At 38.9% G+C, this 18,740-nt stretch overlaps 1 protein-coding gene across 3 annotated transcripts in view; it reads right to left on the bottom strand.

The window, feature by feature from the left end:
* The window catches only part of PLXNB2 (plexin B2), a 201,527-nt gene that overhangs the window by 77,090 nt on the left and 105,697 nt on the right, over nt 1–18,740 (bottom strand). The window contains exon 1 of one of the 3 annotated variants that reach the window (XM_063446805.1): nt 2,551–2,570. The exons of the other annotated variants lie outside the window; for them this stretch is intronic. The gene's annotated coding sequence lies outside the window, so the exon portion shown is untranslated. Of the gene's footprint in view, nt 1–2,550; nt 2,571–18,740 lie in introns of those variants that run through there. 3 annotated transcript variants of the gene reach the window in all.

Raw genomic sequence — 18,740 nt, forward strand, 5'->3', positions numbered from 1 at the left:
TGCTCAATTGAGCTTACATTCTATAGGAGGTGGGGTGCAAAACACATTAGGATAGGAATTTGCAATCAAATAAGGTGGGCTGCCCTTTAGGAGAGGGCAAGAGACAGGTATGTGAGGTAAGGGTTAGTCTTGGAGGCCATAAGCTTTCCTAAAGAGATGGGTTTTAAGGCACTTCTTAAAAGATGCAAGACTAGGGGAGAGTCTGATGGCGGTAGGCAGGCTATTCCATAGGAAGGGAGCCACCCGCGAGAAGTCCTGCAAGCGCGAGTTGGCCGTACGAGTGCGGACTACGGACAGGAGGTGGTCACGGGCAGAGCGGAGAGACCGAGAAGGGACATACCTATGGATCTGTGAGGAGATATAAGAGGGGTTAGAGTTGTTCAGTGCTTTATAGGTGTGAGTTAGTACCTTGAATTGACTCCTATAGCATACAGGAAGCCAATGTAAGGACTGGCAGAGGGGTGAGGTGTGAGAGAAACGACTAGAGAGGAAAATCAGTCTAGCAGCAGCGTTCATTACGGACTGTAGGGGTGCAGTACGGCTATTGGGAAGACCAATCAGGAGAGGGTTACAATAATCCATGCAGGAAATTACTAGAGCATGGACAAGCTCCTTGGTAGTATCTGGTGCAAGAAAGGGGCGGATGCGGGCTATGTTTTTAAGATGGAATCTACAAGATTTGGCAACATGCTGGATGTGAGGCTCAAAGGTGAGACCAGAGTCAAGTATGACGCCAAGACATCGCGCTTGCAAGGATGGACTGATGTTGGTACCACAAACTTGAAGGGAGAGCGAAAAAGGAGGATCAGTATTAGGAGGAGGAAAGACAAGGAGCTCAGTTTTTGAGAGATTGAGTTTCAGAAAGCGGGAGGACATCCAGTCAGAGATGGAAGAAAGGCAAGCAGTGACACGTTGCAGGACGGCAGGGGAGAGGTCCGGGGAGGAGAGATATAGCTGCGTGTCATCAGCGTACAGGTGGTAGTGGAATCCAAAAGAGGTAATAAGTTTGCCAAGAGAGGCAGTATAAAGAGAAAATAGAAGGGGACCAAGGACGGAGCCTTGGGGGACTCCAACCGAGACAGGGTGGGGGGAGGAGGTATCATTGGAAAAGGAGACACTGAATGAGCGTTGGGAGAGATAAGAGCTAAACCACGAGAGGACAGAGTCACAGAGACCAAGTGATTTTAGAGTTTGAAGAAGGAGAGCATGATCAACGGTGTCAAAGGCCGCTGAGAGGTCAAGAAGAATTAGTATGGAGTAGTGGCCTTTGGAGTTAGCTGTGATTAGGTTGTTAGTAACTTTGATAAGGGCAGTCTCTGTAGAGTGGAGAGTATAAGGATAAGTATAAGGATAAGTATTATCTATGTTTCTTAATTTTATTCTTTATTTTTTTTACAAAGTGTTTTACAAAATACAGCATTCTATTTGCCCTGTATGCCCAGGGGAGACTGTTTGATGTTTAGTGAAAAACCATGAATTATCTTCTCCCAAAACTCTTGTATTGTCTGATATACTTACGGTAATATAAACAGCTAATTTGCCTATCTGAAGGATACACAACAATCCCTTTTATACTACCGTAAGACAAGAGAAATTAACACCAGGAACCAACTTGTCATTAATTTGTGACCATAAGGGAACTTCTAATGGCTCAGTTCTATTCTAGGTCACACATTTGGGATGCAAACCATTTCTCCCTCTAATTCTAGACTAGTCATTTTATGAAAACCAATCTGGTAAAGAAAGAGGTTGGGTAATCAAAATATTTCTCTTGGAACAGAAATGTTTAAATGCGAACACACAAAAAATAGAGATCTGTAGTCCCTCAGTTATTTTTAAAACCACATATAAAAGTAAAAATAAAATGTAAACTCCGATAAAAACAAAAAAACAAAACATGATACCAAATACTTGGCAGCTCTAGAAGTTATAACGTATCCCCACCAGCCTCCACACCAGCACAGACACAGCCCTGAAGACTTAAACATAGAATTCTAGTAACCATGCATTCACAAAGACCAGTGATGTTCACATTATTGATGTAAACTTGAATAATGATTCTGTACATTTACAGCAAGATATGCATCTACCACAGTGTATATTACATTCTGTTAGAAGGGCTTAACTAGGGTGCTTTCCATTTCCTCTGGGAAGTATCTCTGCACAGATTCAACATTGGTTTGTTTGGATTGCAGGCATCTTTTCCTTAGGTGGCGTTGGGTCAAAGAAAGAAATATATGTGTAAAAAACAAAAATGTGCTAATAGTCCACCTATTCCTCATTATTTTTTCTAAAGTTCGTCCAATAAAGTCTTAAAAGGGCTTCTGGTCTTGCAAGAAGTACTGGAGAGAAATTCTGATACAGAATAAACCAAAATAAAGTAGTCTTGTGTAACACAATGCATTTGGGCTGCAACTGTAACAATGAACATTTAGAATTGATAACTAGACCTAAAAACTTAACCAAGAATTAAAAAAATGTCACCCCTATCTATGGTAAAGTAAACTCTCAAAATGCAATAATAACGCCTACGCAAAGATCTACACATACCCAATCTGATCTGATGCAAACATGTATTTAAAAACAAAAAAAACATACCCAGTTCACTTCTGTCACTGTTAAACTTGTATTAATCCTAAACTAAGCTGCGCATTTTCAAACAGGTGTGTGTGGTGGGAGGGGGGGGCAGGGGGTGTACATGTGTGAAACAAACAAAAAGATATTCTCCGCTAGGCAAATACAAAACCAGTCCAACAGGAGTGTTCTGTTTAACAAAGGAGGGGAAATATGACAAATATTTTCTAGATATTTTATATGTCTGACCTGAAATATGAATCCAGACAGTAATCACTAACGGTTTGTTTTTTTAAACATACATGATCGTCTTGTGAAAGAATGGGCAGATTGACGACTGAAGGGGTTAACTTTGACCAGAACTGTGCGATAACATAAAACATGTGTTTAACAATATTAAATAAATCTATCAGCAGGGATGGAAGAATCAGGAGTCTGCTGGTCCGGGGCAGCCAAAAAATGCATGAAACCATGTGCGAGTGATTAAATGACACAAAACGCCTCAATTATAGCCAACTCTAGCATATACACGGACGAGTAAGTAGAGGATGTAGAAAGAACAGGCGGACAAGATAGATATAAAATATTTGTGGTTTCGCTAAACGAGAAAGAAAGAAATGACTGCTAACGCTAGTCATACGTGAGCACAGCACGCAAAGGGTTAATCACGGACAGCAGATTCCTGACAATGTTTAACTGTCTGACAGGAAGCAGCAGGGAGTCAGTGCATGGGTCATGTGGCTAATATTTAAACAAACACTGTATAGCCTTTTACAGTATGTGCATGACCCGGGCTAACTGCTAATTAACTTAACCACGCAACAGGCTGAAGAAAGAAGAAATTAAATGAAATGACATTTAAAAAAATCAGCATTAAGAGATGTATGTATGTAGAGAACAGTTTTTAATTGGAAGACGTCAAAACTTGCTTATTGGTCTGCGCTGTTCGAATACAAAGCTCACAGAACTGCATTACAGCAGCAAAGACAAAGTCACATTTTATAGAAAACCAAATACAACAATATTAATACAAATACTATTGAGGTACTATTAAGGTATCATCGGGGTGTCACGTGAGTGTGGATTGTGCCGTGGGTATCATGGAGGGGGTTTGTGTGTTACAGGTGTAAAATGATTTAAATAAGATAAAGAGGTTTTGTCTTCGCAAGGAGCCAACATTGACATAATATAGTGGCGTCCACTCCAAAGGTGCTGCTGGGGGTGTAGGGCTGCTGCATCTTATGTAGGGTTGGTTTACCCCCAGATCTCAACACTTTGTGGTGTGGGCAGGGGTAGATTGGTGTTCTGCTTTTTTTTCTTAATTAATTTCTAGGATTTTATTTAAAGGGACAGTATAGATACCAAAACCACTACAATTCGGCTCTTACATTAGCCTTTTTTTAACCCTTGTAAGAGCTGAAACGCTGCTTTTCGTGGTATTTTGGGGACTTGCACAGCCTATCTGGAGCCCCCTGGTAGGATTGCTCCATTTGTAGCACGTGCATTATCTTTCTCTTACAAAGAAAATGACGCATTGCAAAACCAGGACAGGGAGCGGGACACATTACATAGGGGAACGACTAGTGGAGCTTCAGAAAAAGAACTCTAACAGAACATGACAGTGATCTTCAGGAAAAGAGGTTATTGTCTAAAAAACATTTCTTTATATGTTTATATATATATATATATATATATATATATAAAAATATATCTTGGTTGACACAGTATGAATATTAAAAAAACTTTTAAAAAAATTAATAGAAGAAGACTTAAAATAAGAAATGACTAAATAATCTAATGCCCTTTGAAAAGATCTCTGAAGATCTTGTCAATATATCCCTCCGAGGAAAGTATTCTGCATTAGCATTTTATTTCATGCGTGGGCAACTTTAGACTCAGAGAATAATAAAAAAAAAATATATATATAGCTAAGAACTCGCTTGAAAAGGGTCATTGTAATCGAAGAATACATATTGTCAGAACAGATGAGCAATCCAACATAGCAGATTATCTACAAGAAACCCTATGGAACGCTCTTCGATCTTGACCAATACCGCTTGCTATAAAACCAACGTGATAACACGGAGCATGCTAGAGGGCCATTTAATGGAACAATCCAAGGATAATAACCAATACAGCCCATTGCAGTGCCTATAACCAAGGATTGCCCTGACGCACTCCAATAGTAAGACATCAAACCATTTTTTTGTACAGTTTTACTTGTGTCCCACCGGATCCCTAAATCCTGCATTCCATCTTCTCCACTGGAGAATTTGCATTACTCTATAGAACAAAGAAGGTCCCATGCACAGACAAGCTCATTGGTTGAAAGCACACACTCTCAGCCAATGACAATGGTCCTGCTCGGACAGTGCTCTATCCTACAGAGGGGTCCAGCTTTCCTTGCAGGAGGATACCAGGTGCAGAGAATGCGGCTGTGGGTGGCCAGCGGAATCCAAGTAAGTTATCAAACTGTACCACAATGGATTGGCATCTTATGGTGCCATGACATTATCGAACTCCTGCCACTATCACCACTAGAGCGTGCTGTACTGTCTATAGTAATTGGAGTGTCCTTTAACAGGAGCTTGTTGTGAAACTATCGAAGCATTTTAAAAAAAGGCATTCCTGCTCAATATATATTGAAAGCCCACATGGATTCACAGAGTTCTACTGGAAAACATTACAAGGTACGAAAAAAATATATCCAGTCATCGTCCGCAAAGCAAGCAGAATCATAAGAACAAGTAAAGTTGAAAATGTTTCCCAAGAGTCCGGAATACATTTTTGTTTTCCCTTTAGTCACATGTGCACGATGACTTGTTTCTCAACTATTTTATGTACAGTGGATTTCACCATCTCATTCCTTAGCTATAACAGTTTAATCAGTCAAGACTGTTATCTCCGTCTTACATAAATATTGCATCTATGGCACAGTAACACACACACACTCACTCTCTCACTCTCTTTTAATTCACTGTTTTTGCAAGTAACTTAATGATTTACCAATGTGATTGAATATATTGCAAAATACATTAAAATGAATCAGCGGTATCCAGGCCTGTGCCTTTAAGACTAAGAGCAGAAAGATATTTTTAGAGGACTGGATTCTTCTGTTGAAGCCATCACTGAGTTGCATTAGGAGAATACTGGAGCTGGTAATTGTCAAGTAAAGCTACAAAGTTCCTGATGATTCCCAGCTTGAGAGCCAGCCCTTCGCGCAGTGATTACATGTTTGGTAATGATAGCATTAGCATATAATAACCAAGCAAGCACTGATATAGCAAACCCAAATCACAGTAATCCTGGCCTCTGCTGGAACACACATGCTTGCGTTTGGCATAGTTCGTTTTTTTTTTTTTTAAATAAATGAGCATCTTTGCCCCCCGTTGGGCTTTTTTTTTTTTTTTTTTTTTTTTAAACTCTTAACTAAGTTTTCAAAGAGCAATTTGGGAGACATCTTATCCAAACATATATGTACTGAAACTCATAATTTCTGTGCAACTACTGCACTTACTGTACCTCCCTCTACTGTGACCTGTAAAGTGCTGAGTACACCTGTTAGCGCTATATAAATAAAATATACATACACTGTATACCTACTGCACTTACTGTACCTCCCTCTACTGTAATGTAACCTGTAAAGTGCTGAGTACACCTGTTAATGTTGTATTAATAAAATATACAGACAAATAAGATATGATTGCTTGTGAGTGCAGGAAATATTAAACTTTGTAAAGTAACAGGACGCACTGTGTGAAGTGGTGTATATGAACAAGCAGGTATTCAATTATTGTAGTTTGCTTGGATCAATAGAGGTTTGCAGTTATTGTTACCGCAAATAAATCATTCAGCACTAGACCTTTTATGTATACTACCATAATTGGCAGGTGGGATGGAAGAGATGTGTCAGACTGTCCTTATTATAAGAAGTCACATCAGTTTATTCATTTGTGTAACGACACATAACTAGTGGAAAAAATTGTAACTCTGAATACATAGTGAGTCAGATTCTACTTTCTCAAAATGCTGCAAATTTCAAGGGGCAAAATGTCTGTAGCAAGTTGATTGACACCTGTTGGCATATTGCCAAAACTGGCATTTGACACAAACTGTTCATAAAGGGTAGAAATAAGTGCTTTGGGATACGTAACACGCCACTCTAACCTCCGCTTCATTTATAGCCAATTACAGAAAACGGTTAGCAACGTCTACTTTCAATAGTGTTTCTTATTTTACCCCTAACCATATTTGTACCAATTAAATAGTAATTTCAGCAAATCCACAAATTACGGTCACTAATTAACATTTACTATAATAAATTCCATAAACATTGTTAGTATAGTGTAGTAGTGGTGTAACATTCTCAGTGTTTTTGTCTAAAATGCACACATTTTGTAAAGACTTTTCTTAGTATTAATTGATGACAGTGTTGGTCAGCCCTAAAGACGTTTACAGAATTTTTGGTGATAATAAGCATTAAAGGCCTCTTAAATTCTCGATACCAAATGCATATTTCTGGCAACGGGATCAAAATTCTATAGTCCGTGACCTCTCAAACTGCTCGTCAGGGGTGGGGGGCTGAGCTGGGCTGGAGACCCGACTCCTGGAAATCCCTGGGCCCTGTGGATCTGATTTTAAACACCTTACATTGTTAGCCACAACCTCTCAAAATCTGATGTTGAATGATAATTTCTCGCTTTGTTTTACAATTTATAACAGAACTTTTTTTTTTGCTATCTCGTAATGCTCGTGCAGACTGACAAGTTATTGGGAAGTTTCCTGGCAAACGGACATACGCTCATAAACTCTACACCTTTTGTAAGAACTAAAGAAAGTTAATTTAGTTCACACCGATTACAAATGTCTAATGTTGCAGTGTTCCTTTTTAATTTTAGAATTAGGGCCCCTTTAGTATATGCCTTTATTTAATATTGTTGGACATGCTTTTGAAATTATTGAATATTTTTTGGATAAACGTTGAAAAATGTCATTTTTCTAAAATATTAAATGATCAAGAATGATATATATATATATATATATATATAAAAATAATAATATCAAAACATATCAAAATATGAAATCATTTTAAGTGCATCCAAAAACATTTACCCATTTGAAAAGCGCAGAGGCCAAGGTAAGTTACTTACCTCTCCATCCCCCGGGTGACCATAACTAATGATAAACTCTCACATTCCAATACGTCCGCTATATCTTGTTCACAGGTAGGAGGTGTTACTAATGGGTTTATAAACAGGGAGACAGGTTCTTAGCCCCCTAAAGCACTTAAGCAAGCTACAGTCCTTCAGTGGGTTGGAGTGTTACATCTTTAAACTATTACATCTAATTTTCCTGGAATTTGAATACATTTAATTAGAGACACAAGAGATGTAATCCAAGTTGGATTTAGCATTACATTTTCTATTTTTTTTTAAATAAGATTTAAAAAGTATGATTTTCCTAGACCGGTTTCTTATTAAATCAGTGATCCGGCAACCCAACACAGACCAAAGCATTCACATTTAATGAAATGCAGTAAATGTTAAATTTTAATATATTGTTTGGAGGCTTGCCCAATTCTTGAGAAACCTCAGGGAAATCTGTAGTACAGGTGTATATGAAAAGTTGGCACAGTACGGATCCCAGCGATCAGACATATATCCAAGGGGAGAATTGGCAAAGCGGACCTGAATAATCTGTAAAGTGTTTTTCTGGCATTAACTCATAAAGATGCTCAGTCACCCAACTTTTCCTTTCTCCTGTCATTTCCTCTTCTCTTCCGGTTTCCCAATATATTATTTTTTTCTGCTCTATTTCTCTTGAAACATAAGACAAAGTAGGGACTACTTTGTCTTATGTATTTTTACCACACTTGTTACTTTCCCAATACTCACCTTTATCCTGTCCTTCCTCCATTGCCTTGCAAGAGTTTTGAGTACCAAGTTCCATTTTCATCACTCGCGGCTTACTGGGCATGCGAGGTTGCTGCTGTCTCCAAAGTGCAACCCTGTCGCATCCCGTGGGCAAGAGAAGGCAATTAAAAGATGGCAGCACCGGGAATGAGGACCCAGCGCCGTGAAGTTGAGCCTAACTTGACGAGAAGGGGGTGATTTATTAGGGGAAAGTTAGGGGTAACCTGTGAAGAGGTGAGATTATAAAAAAAAAAAAAAAAGCTTTATTATTCAATCGCACGGTCATTAATATAGAGTGTTAGCTGATGTACTGAGTGATCCCAAACGCTTAAATGACTAATATTGGCACACAGACCAGTTCATCTCAATGCCTGTGTTATTTTAGTTTTGTAGATATGGCAAAGTTTTCATTTTGCAGGGCTAAATACCCCTGTAATGGCAGTCTTCCTGATAGCCACTAGAGGGTGCTTCAGCTGCCACGAGTCAGACTCTGTTATGTGACGTTCAAAGTCCTCACTCAGTGCATGAGGACGCTGAACATCTTCTAATGCGGATCTTAGAGAATCGTTGGATTGGACGAGAAGACGAAGGAGGCGGATTGGGTGACTCTACTGAGTGAGCCCCAGAGCAAAAAAAAAAACAAAAAAAGGTTTTCCTTTTTTTAAGTTAATGGGAGGGGGGGTGAATCTAAATAAGGAGTAGAACACTTTTGCAATAAGAATACGTGTTTGTGTTATTAACACTATAGTGTTCCACTAACATTCCTAATCAAGCAGTTAACCTACCAGAGACATTATGGCTTTAGGTAGCTTATTCAGTCAGATCATACATACTTTTTTTTTCAGATTCACAGACCTCATTGACCGTCATCCACAAAAGGTTCCTGGATTTCCAAAATAAGTCTGGTTTCCCTGGGGTATGTTAGGCTTCAAACCCTCTTTTTCAAACCCAGGGGACCCCAGTCTTCATCGTTCTCTCAAACCCTACATGCAGACACTCTGTACCCCAGGTGAAGTATCTCCTATTAATGACTGTTTCTGTAAAACAAACAGTGGAATTGAAATATACCTGCGTCATTTAAATGCCCCCTGCCGTGATAGCATCCTGGGATGGCACTGGTTAACCTGTCATGTCAGTAATACTGTAACAGTTACCAGTTTTCTTAAAAACAGATACATCCCCATTACATTCTGTGGCTGGCGTGTGCCAATTTGAAATTAAACTCTTCACTGTATTTATTTTTGGAATATCCAGCGTCCCTGGCCCTAAGCGTGTCAAACCTTAGGTTCAACTAGAGCAGTGTTTCCCAATCCAGTCCTCAAGGCACACCTACCAGTCCAGGATTTAAGGATTACCCAGTTTTGTCTAAGGTGTTTTTAGGAAAAAAAAAAAAAAAAGAAACAACACCTTAGACAAAACTGGGTAATCCTTAAATCCTGGACTGGTAGGTGTGCCTTGAGGACTGGGTTGGGAAACACTGAACTAGAGGACACCCAGCATATCGTCTAATATACGATAAATGCTTGGGTAACTATACATGCAAGCTACATGTTGGGTATGAAAATGGTCCATGTGGTGACGTTGGATATCATGGCCATAATCATATTTGACATACCTGTGCGAAAATTGCAACATTTTTATAAATTTCAGACCGATACAAGTTCTGACAAAGCAGGTGTCATTTAGAATTGTGAGGAACATATGATTTGTATGGTTTGATTTCCTTTTTAAGCAATCTATTTTTGGACTATGCTGTAGGATCCACCAAAACGAGCGTGTTTTCCAGCTCTCTCCGGACACTCAGCGCTTTGCTTTGACCTGTGTGCTGTCAGCATTAGGGTTGCATCTGGTCGGTATTTTACCAGCACAGCAGGTGTTTGATGTCTTACTGGTGTCGGTATTTCGAAAATACCGGCAATGAAAATGACAGTATATTTCTCTGACTAGACTCTGGAAGAGTGGTGAGAGATGCAGGAAACAAAATATCCAACGTATTCTTATTATATATGGCAGGTATATACATTACTAGATACACAATGAAATCCCCTCATTCAGACACAGAATATACACAATGACAAACATCTACACACACACACACACACAGAATACACACAGTGATAAACATCTACACACACACACTATACACAAAATGCCAAACATTTACACAAATTCTAAGACAGTATGCACACACTGCTGTACACACACACTCAGAAAAAGTATACACACAATGACACACTGCTATGCATGCACACATTCAGACACAGTATACATGCATTGACACAAGCAAACACTGTATGCACACTGCTACACATACATATTGCTACATATACTATCAGACATTGTAAGTAGTTGTTTTTTGTGTGATTTAGGTAATATTCCTCTGATGTCACGCTCTGTGATGTTATGCAACATCCATGTCACACATGTCATGTCACACATATATAATTAATTATGCAAATTAGCATGGCCAGTATTTTTTTTACAACAAAGTTAAGGTTGATTGACATGTGGGGGAGGGGCAATTATTTTAGTATTAAAATGTAAGTATTAAATTAAAAATCGATCATTGTCACTAGCACACTGTGTAGATTAAATGCAATGTTCTATCATTTAAACCAAAGTGCTGTGTGACATCACACGTTAAATTCAGAAAACACACACACACATTCATCCACATGTACAGTTTTACAGAATACAACACCCCTAGCATCACCATCACTAAGAAACATAATTTGCTTTGTTCACTTGGTGCGACCAAAACCTTAAAAGAAAAAAACAAAACCAGTATCTCTTAAATGTGTAAAAATACTCAATACATCTGCCACAGGCTTTTTTCCAGTGTTCCTAGGGTTTAATTGACAATGGATAATTATACTGGCACCGACGAATAATTGAGTATGCATGCAAAACGCAACCTGTGGGACACATAGTATAACAACGCTGCCCCCGCTGACACGGCTGCTAACGTAATTATTTTAAGACATCTCATACGATGGGAGGATACCGCAAAAAAAGAAATTAACTTTTTTCCTCTGTGACATTCCCAGCTTGCAGAATTAACAAAATCAGTTAAAATTAAAAAAAAAAAACATTAACCTGAAGGACCTTCACTTTTTTTATTGGATATGTAGAACAAAAATAAATAAATAAATCTCATTTAGTTTTTTGGGAAAATAAGCAAATAGTTGAGAGCGCTTGATTTAACCCCTTAAGGACCAAACTTCTGGAATAAAAGGGAATCATGACATGTCACGTGTCCTTAAGGGGTTAAAGGGACACTCCAAGCCAGACCTGAAACCTATTTTGAGTTCTAAAGATGATATAATAAAGAAGTTAAAAATAATAATAGAAAATATAACAAGATATGCATGTATCAAGTTCACGTGTTTGCTGGAAAGGACCAAGTATTGCAGTGATCTCTTGTATGTGTTGAAGTTTATGTTAAACTGTGTGCAGATTCATTTATTATTCTTTGGGAAAACTAGTACCGTATATACTCGAGTATAAGCCGACCCGAATATAAGCCGAGGCCCCTAATTTTACCCCAGAAAACTAGGAAAACTTATTGACTCGAGTATAAGCCTAGGGTGGGAAATGCAGCAGCTACTGGTAAATTTCTAAATAAAATTAGATCCCAATAAAATTACATTAATTGAATATTTATTTACAGTGTATTTATATAATGAATGCAGTGTGTGTGTGTGTGTGTGTTTGTGTGTAGTGTGTTTGCATTCATTTCATACAAACACTGCATTCATTATATACACACTGCATTCATTATATACACACACTGCATTCATACTATACACACACTGCATTCATACTATACACACACTGCATTCATACTATACACACTGCATCCATACAGTGTGTGTTTGTGTGAATGCAATGTGTGTATATAATGCAGTGTGTGTTTGTGTGAATGCAGTGTGTGTGTTTGTGTGAATGCAGTGTGTGTGTTTGTGTGAATGCAGTGTGTGTGTTTGTGTGAATGCAGTGTGTGTGTTTGTGTGAATGCAGTGTGTGTGTTTGTGTGAATGCAGTGTGTGTATATAATGCAGTGTGTGTATATAATGCAGTGTGTGTTTGTGTGAATACAGTGTGTATATAATGCAGTGTGTGTTTGTGTGAATACAGTGTGTATATAATGCAGTGTGTGTTTGTGTGAATACAGTGTGTATATAATGCAGTGTGTGTTTGTGTGAATACAGTGTGTATATAATGCAGTGTGTGTTTGTGTGAATACAGTGTGTATATAATGCAGTGTGTGTTTGTGTGAATACAGTGTGTATATAATGCAGTGTGTGTTTGTGTGAATACAGTGTGTATATAATGCAGTGTGTGTGTGTGAATACAGTGTGTATATAATGCAGTGTGTGTTTGTGTGAATACAGTGTGTATATAATGCAGTGTGTGTTTGTGTGAATACAGTGTGTATATAATGCATAATGTGTGTTTGTGTAGTGTGTGTAAACTGGGTGAGGGGAGGGCATTTTTATTATTTTAATTGTTTAATTTTAATATAATTTTAATATTATTATATTTTAATATTATTATTTAAATATTATATTATTTTAATAATATTATTTTATTTTAATATTTGTATTTTTTTTTTTATTATTGTTTTTTGTCCCCCCTCCCTGCTTGTTGCCTGGCCAGGGAGGGGGGCTCTGTTAATCCCTGGTGGTCCAGTGGCATTGGCTGTTCAGTGGGGGGGCTGGCAGCGAGCTGTTACTTACCTCCCAGCAGCTCCTGTCAGCTCCTCCGTGCAGCTCCCCTGTCAGCTCCGTTCTGCTCACAGAGTAAGTCTCGCGGTCTGCGTGCCGCGCGGAGCGTTGCCACGGTAACCCGTGGCAACGTTCTGACGGCCGCGGGTGTCGCGAGACTTACTCTGTGAGCAGAACGGAGCTGACAGGGGAGCTGCACGGAGGAGCTGACAGGAGCTGCTGGGAGGTAAGTAACAGCTCGCTGCCAGCCCCCAACAGGACCGCCAGGCTTGTAATGAGCCTGGCGGTCCTGGTCTGTATTATGGCAATGTAAATTGCCATAATACAGACATTAACTCGAGTATAAGCCGAGTGGGGGGTTTTCAGCACAAAAAATGTGCTGAAAAACTCGGCTTATACTCGAGTATATACGGTAATTAATTGAGACTGTCTATATGCTTTGCAGTTATGAGCTCTCTCACTAGGAGTGAGTTTTCCTAGAGTTGGAGGTTCTGGATTCCTAAAAATCTTTAAAGGACCACTATAGTGCCAGGAAAACATACTCGTTATCCTGGCACTATAGGGTCTTTAGGTCCCCCCTCCACCCTTAGGGTCCCCCTCCAGACGGGCTCAAGGGGGAGGAAGGGGTTAAAATCTTTCCTTTTTCCAGCGCCAGGCTCCACCAGTTGTCATCGGCTGAATGCGCGGCAAGAGACAGCCACTAGAGGCGGGATTAACCCATTCTCTGAAACTGCTATGTTTACAGCAGGCAGGGTTAATCCTAGATGGACCTGGCACTTCATTGAGCTGAAGTGGTCTGGGTGCCTATAGTGGTCCTTTAATGCGTGCTTACTCTTTCTAGTTTTCCCTAATTTTTGCTTCTTTCTCTTTCACTTTCTTTCACTTGTTACAATGTAATAATTTTAATAACTAGAACGTTTATATGAAATACTCGGAGGCCCCTGCAAGTTCTGCATCTAAAATAAAGATTGATAATGATCTTCATGAAACCACAACATATGCCCGTCCTTACCCACCAGATACCATTACATTCTGCGTTATGCTAAACATGTAGCACATTATCCAGCTAATTTGATTACGAGGAGGAAAACGGTTATTAAAATGTTCTGTACTGTATCTGCTAAATAGAGATATAGGAAGATAAGACTTCGGGAAATCCACTATCAAAAAAACAGCATTATTTATCCTCACCAAACAGATTTAGCAAAAGAAAAACAGCAAATGCAAAAGAAAAGAAAAAAACAACAAAACAAACAAATGAAACAATACATACGGCAAGGTCGAGGTTATGGTGAGTCCCACACGATCTGTAAGAATATTTTACCAATCCCATGCTCATACTACATGTGCAAACTGAATTTCATTTGAAAAGTGATTTTCACAAATGAATATACTAGGACGGAACATGGAGCCCCTTAGAAAGAATCACAATCCCATCACTAATCATAAATTCCATACAAGATACTGTTTGTTCCATATGGCAGAGAATAGAATTAACAGAATGAATTTAGAATTCACAACATCCTTTATGACAGACCAGACTGAACAAAATAATACAGACCGGCCCCAGGTTAAAGTGCATTAACAATTTGTTGGAGAGTTAATTGACACATTCCGATACCATAGTTTGCTTGACCACCATTTTGAACTCAATGGGATAACCATGTCCGTGCTATTTTATTTAATCACTTATTATTCAACATAGGAGGTTTAAGTTGGTAAGTTCATAGAACATATATTATATGAGAAAGAAAAAAAAAAAAAAGAGGCGAGAATGGACAATAGCTCAATTAGCCTGCCCTTCGGTGGGTCCCACGCAGATCTCAAGCTGGTTTTAGCTCATCTAGTGCCATTGCAGAGAGAACATATCTGAAGCATATCAGACTGGTCCTACCCGTGCGGGTAGTCCAGTTCTGAAATGCCAGCAAGTTCCCTCTGCATGAGAGATACGGTAATCCCACAGGATTGTTTCAACCTTGCAAGGTATCATCAGTGAGGTACAGCCAATATCCCTCTAGGCACCGTGAGCAAGGGTTCCACGTCTGGATTGCCCTTTAAACGTGAGAGAAAAATAAGTAGCAAGAGAGGTGATTATGTTATATGGTTATATGATTATATTATATGGGCTAAATGTTAAAATCCAGATGGTAGTTTCATCATTCGTCAGTCGTTATATCCTTTTATCCTATACTGTAACATTGTTATATTTATAATTCACAGCAACCATGAAACTAGGCAAAACGATTCTAGGAAATGTTTGCAGTGTTGTTAGATCTAATAAGTATTCTTTTCAGAAGTCATAAGGGTTTAAATCACAGTAAAAAAAACAACATTACAATAATAAAAAAAAAAACATAAGTTTGTCTCAAAAACTATAACAGAATTACGTCTTACCAGACAATCAGCGGACACTACTTTGCTTTACACTTGCAAAATCAGATGTTGCTTGTTTCACACATTGCACACGGTGCAATCGATGAGAACTTTGGTCGCAAATTTAAGACGAACTACCCAGAGGAAAGCATGCAGGTCTATTTGGTGATGTTCTTGGCCTCTCCACCCCAGTCAGTCAAAAACAAGGACATTGACAGTTTAGAATCAAACAAACAAAATACACCCGTCAACTGTCACGGTTTGTGTGCTGAAACGCAAGCATGACCAGGTGTCATCTCAGAAAAGGATATGTGGTCAATTAGTAGCGAACCCTAAAATTAATGATTAACCGTCATGGAATTTCAATAGTTTCTATTCTGCCAGCACCAGGTATGTGGGACACACACCCTCCTCCCTTCTAACACACAGTCCACTAGTCTGCATTCTTGCAATAAAAATTCCAGGAAGAATAAAGCATTGTGTACTTTGGATTAAGACCCCTTCAAATACTACTTCTATCTGTGCAGTACATCAGGTGGTTTTATATATTACGTAAGTCACAACAGACACTTTTGATTTTAAATGGAGGTATGGAGGGGGCTGGGGGTGGTGACCTTAGTATGCTAGCAGGAGGTCATTTAGCTATCACAATCAATATCAATGTCAGCGCTGTTAGCAAAGAGAACAAACCGGTTTAGGAAACACATTAAAATACTTGGGGATTGGGTAAGAACAATCCTGTTACATAGCACCAATGCAGCTGGCGTGAAAGATAATCTTGAAATAAATAGGAATATAGCTAAATCACAAGGACGTTGGAAACAAAAACTAACTTTAACATCCAGTTTTTTTGTTTTGTTTTTGCAGTTAACGAAGTTTCATGTTGTACTCAACACTACATTTGGTTCCTTACAATGTATCCATAGAGCAATGTACAGAACAAGTGCAGTCATTCCCTAACTAAGGACAGCCTTGTTTTAAAGGGACACCCCGGTCACCAAAACAACTTCTCTAAATGAAGTTTTCATGGTGCCAGGAGGCCCCAGGTGGAGGGGAGGGGTGATACTGATAAGCAGAGAGTTGTCAGCTGATGCTCTCAGCCAATCAGTGACTCCCCATTGAAAAAACTGGGTTGAAAATGGTAAGTTTCTTTTTAAGCCAGTTTTATGAATGGGAAGTCACTGGTTGGCTTAGAGCATCAGCTGACCGCTTTCAGGCAATCAGCAGCGAGAATGGTTTAATCCCTTAAGGTAAAAGTGCTCCCTGGGTCCTCCTGGCACCATAACAACTTAATGTAGATAAAGTTGTTATAGTGACCGGAATGTCCCTTTAATATTGGCTTACTTTTGATATGTTCTGTGGCCTTTATCTCTAGAGTGCTATGGCCACCTTCCGTTATCACGCCGGTGCATGTCTTCATTGTCTCAAACTTGAAGGTAGTATTATAGCCCCACCAAATATAGGTATTACCTGTCTTATTCCTCTATACGGCAAGGCACTTCCTATATGAAACCATCTCTGCAATCTGGATGTGTCCAGTGCTATTGGCTTCTGTCTGTTCTTGAGTGCAAGTCTCATCTGATACCTAGCTGCAGACCTGTCCTGTTCCTTTATACACATACTGCCTGAGCTTTTCAGATAAATATATTGCCTGTCCTACTTTGATATCAAGTTGCTGTCCCATCCCGTTCCTTTCTGTTCACACTGCCTGTCCTGATACTCTGTTACTGACCCAGTCTGGTCCTTACTGCTCACACTGCCTGTCCTGTTCTGACACCAGGTTATAAAACCTAGTATGTCCCTGATTCTTCACACTGCCTGTCCTGTTCTGATACTATGTAATTGACCCAGACTGGTCCTTGCTCTTTACACTGCCTGTCCGTTTTTTATATTCGGTTATTAAACCAGTCTGGTCCTGGGTCTTCACAGTTGTTCTTTACAGCCTGTCCTGTTCAGATACCAGGTAGCTCAGATGATAATATTTTTTGCATTACTGCTTTAAACCGATTTATGGAAATACATTTTCTAGTGACGATACAATGTGTTGCGGGATTAGAATGTCATTTACCTGTAGGGGGTACTGCTACTATTCTCCAATATTCTCAAATTAAATTACACAAAATAAGTCACAGTATTCTCTGCACCTGTTCATTGTTCTACAGGAATGGGTTCACGTGGAGCTGTGAAATTTACTGTCATTTCGCTTTATTATTTTACTTTGGTTTAGGCTCTATAGCACTGCTTCTTCCCAGCCTTATAACAACATGGAGTATTGTTAACGGGTTATTTAGCACACAGGTATAAATAGCTCAGTCAAAATATACTAAACTGTATACAGAAACGCACACAAAAAAAAAAAAATCTGTTTCTCCATGACAACATCCCTTTATATAGCAAAAATTCACGTCTGCATTCAATCATTAAACTGGACTGACAAAGAAAAACCCAAAATAATTCATTTATAAAAAAAAAAAAAGAGAGGAAAAACGTTTCAATCAGCAGGTGACATTTTGACAAAAATAGTCTAATTATGGATAATTTGAAGCAAAAAAAAAAAAAAAAAAAAAAAGCAATTGGCGGCTCAGTCTGCATGAATTAAAAACAGATTAAATTAGTAAAAAAAAAAAAATAGTAGAAAATATAGTAACTGTTATAAAACACGGAAAAGGCAATAAATACTGTGATGGAGGGAGGAAAAAATAAAGGCTACTCAGCACGTGAGCAAATGACATTCATAGACATGTCTTCATTCAGGTACCTGGTGTGGGAGAGGCAATACAGCCAGACCCAATGTTAATTTAACTTCTTCATAATAAAATGCTACATAATGCAGTCATCAATATTGTTGCCTCTGTATATCATGCACGCCAACATGTATACTGTATAGACCAATATGGAACGCTATCTGTACAGCCCTACTGTTCTTTTTGGAATAGGATCTGCTTGCTATGATGATACAGACCATCATGAAGTTAAGTGGTAATAAATGTATCGGATATCCGCGGATTGGCAGAATCCGTATGGATAAAGACTTTCAGAATTCCGCCCCTACATTACTACCAGTATGTGCTTTTAGGTGAAATCAGTGAACAGAATTTCTAAAATATGCATATATGGGATACCCTCCTAGCCAGCTTATAACAACTGGAAAAGC

The sequence above is a fragment of the Pelobates fuscus genome, chromosome 3 (genome assembly GCF_036172605.1).
Source record: "Pelobates fuscus isolate aPelFus1 chromosome 3, aPelFus1.pri, whole genome shotgun sequence".
Taxonomy (NCBI): Eukaryota; Metazoa; Chordata; class Amphibia; order Anura; family Pelobatidae; genus Pelobates; species Pelobates fuscus.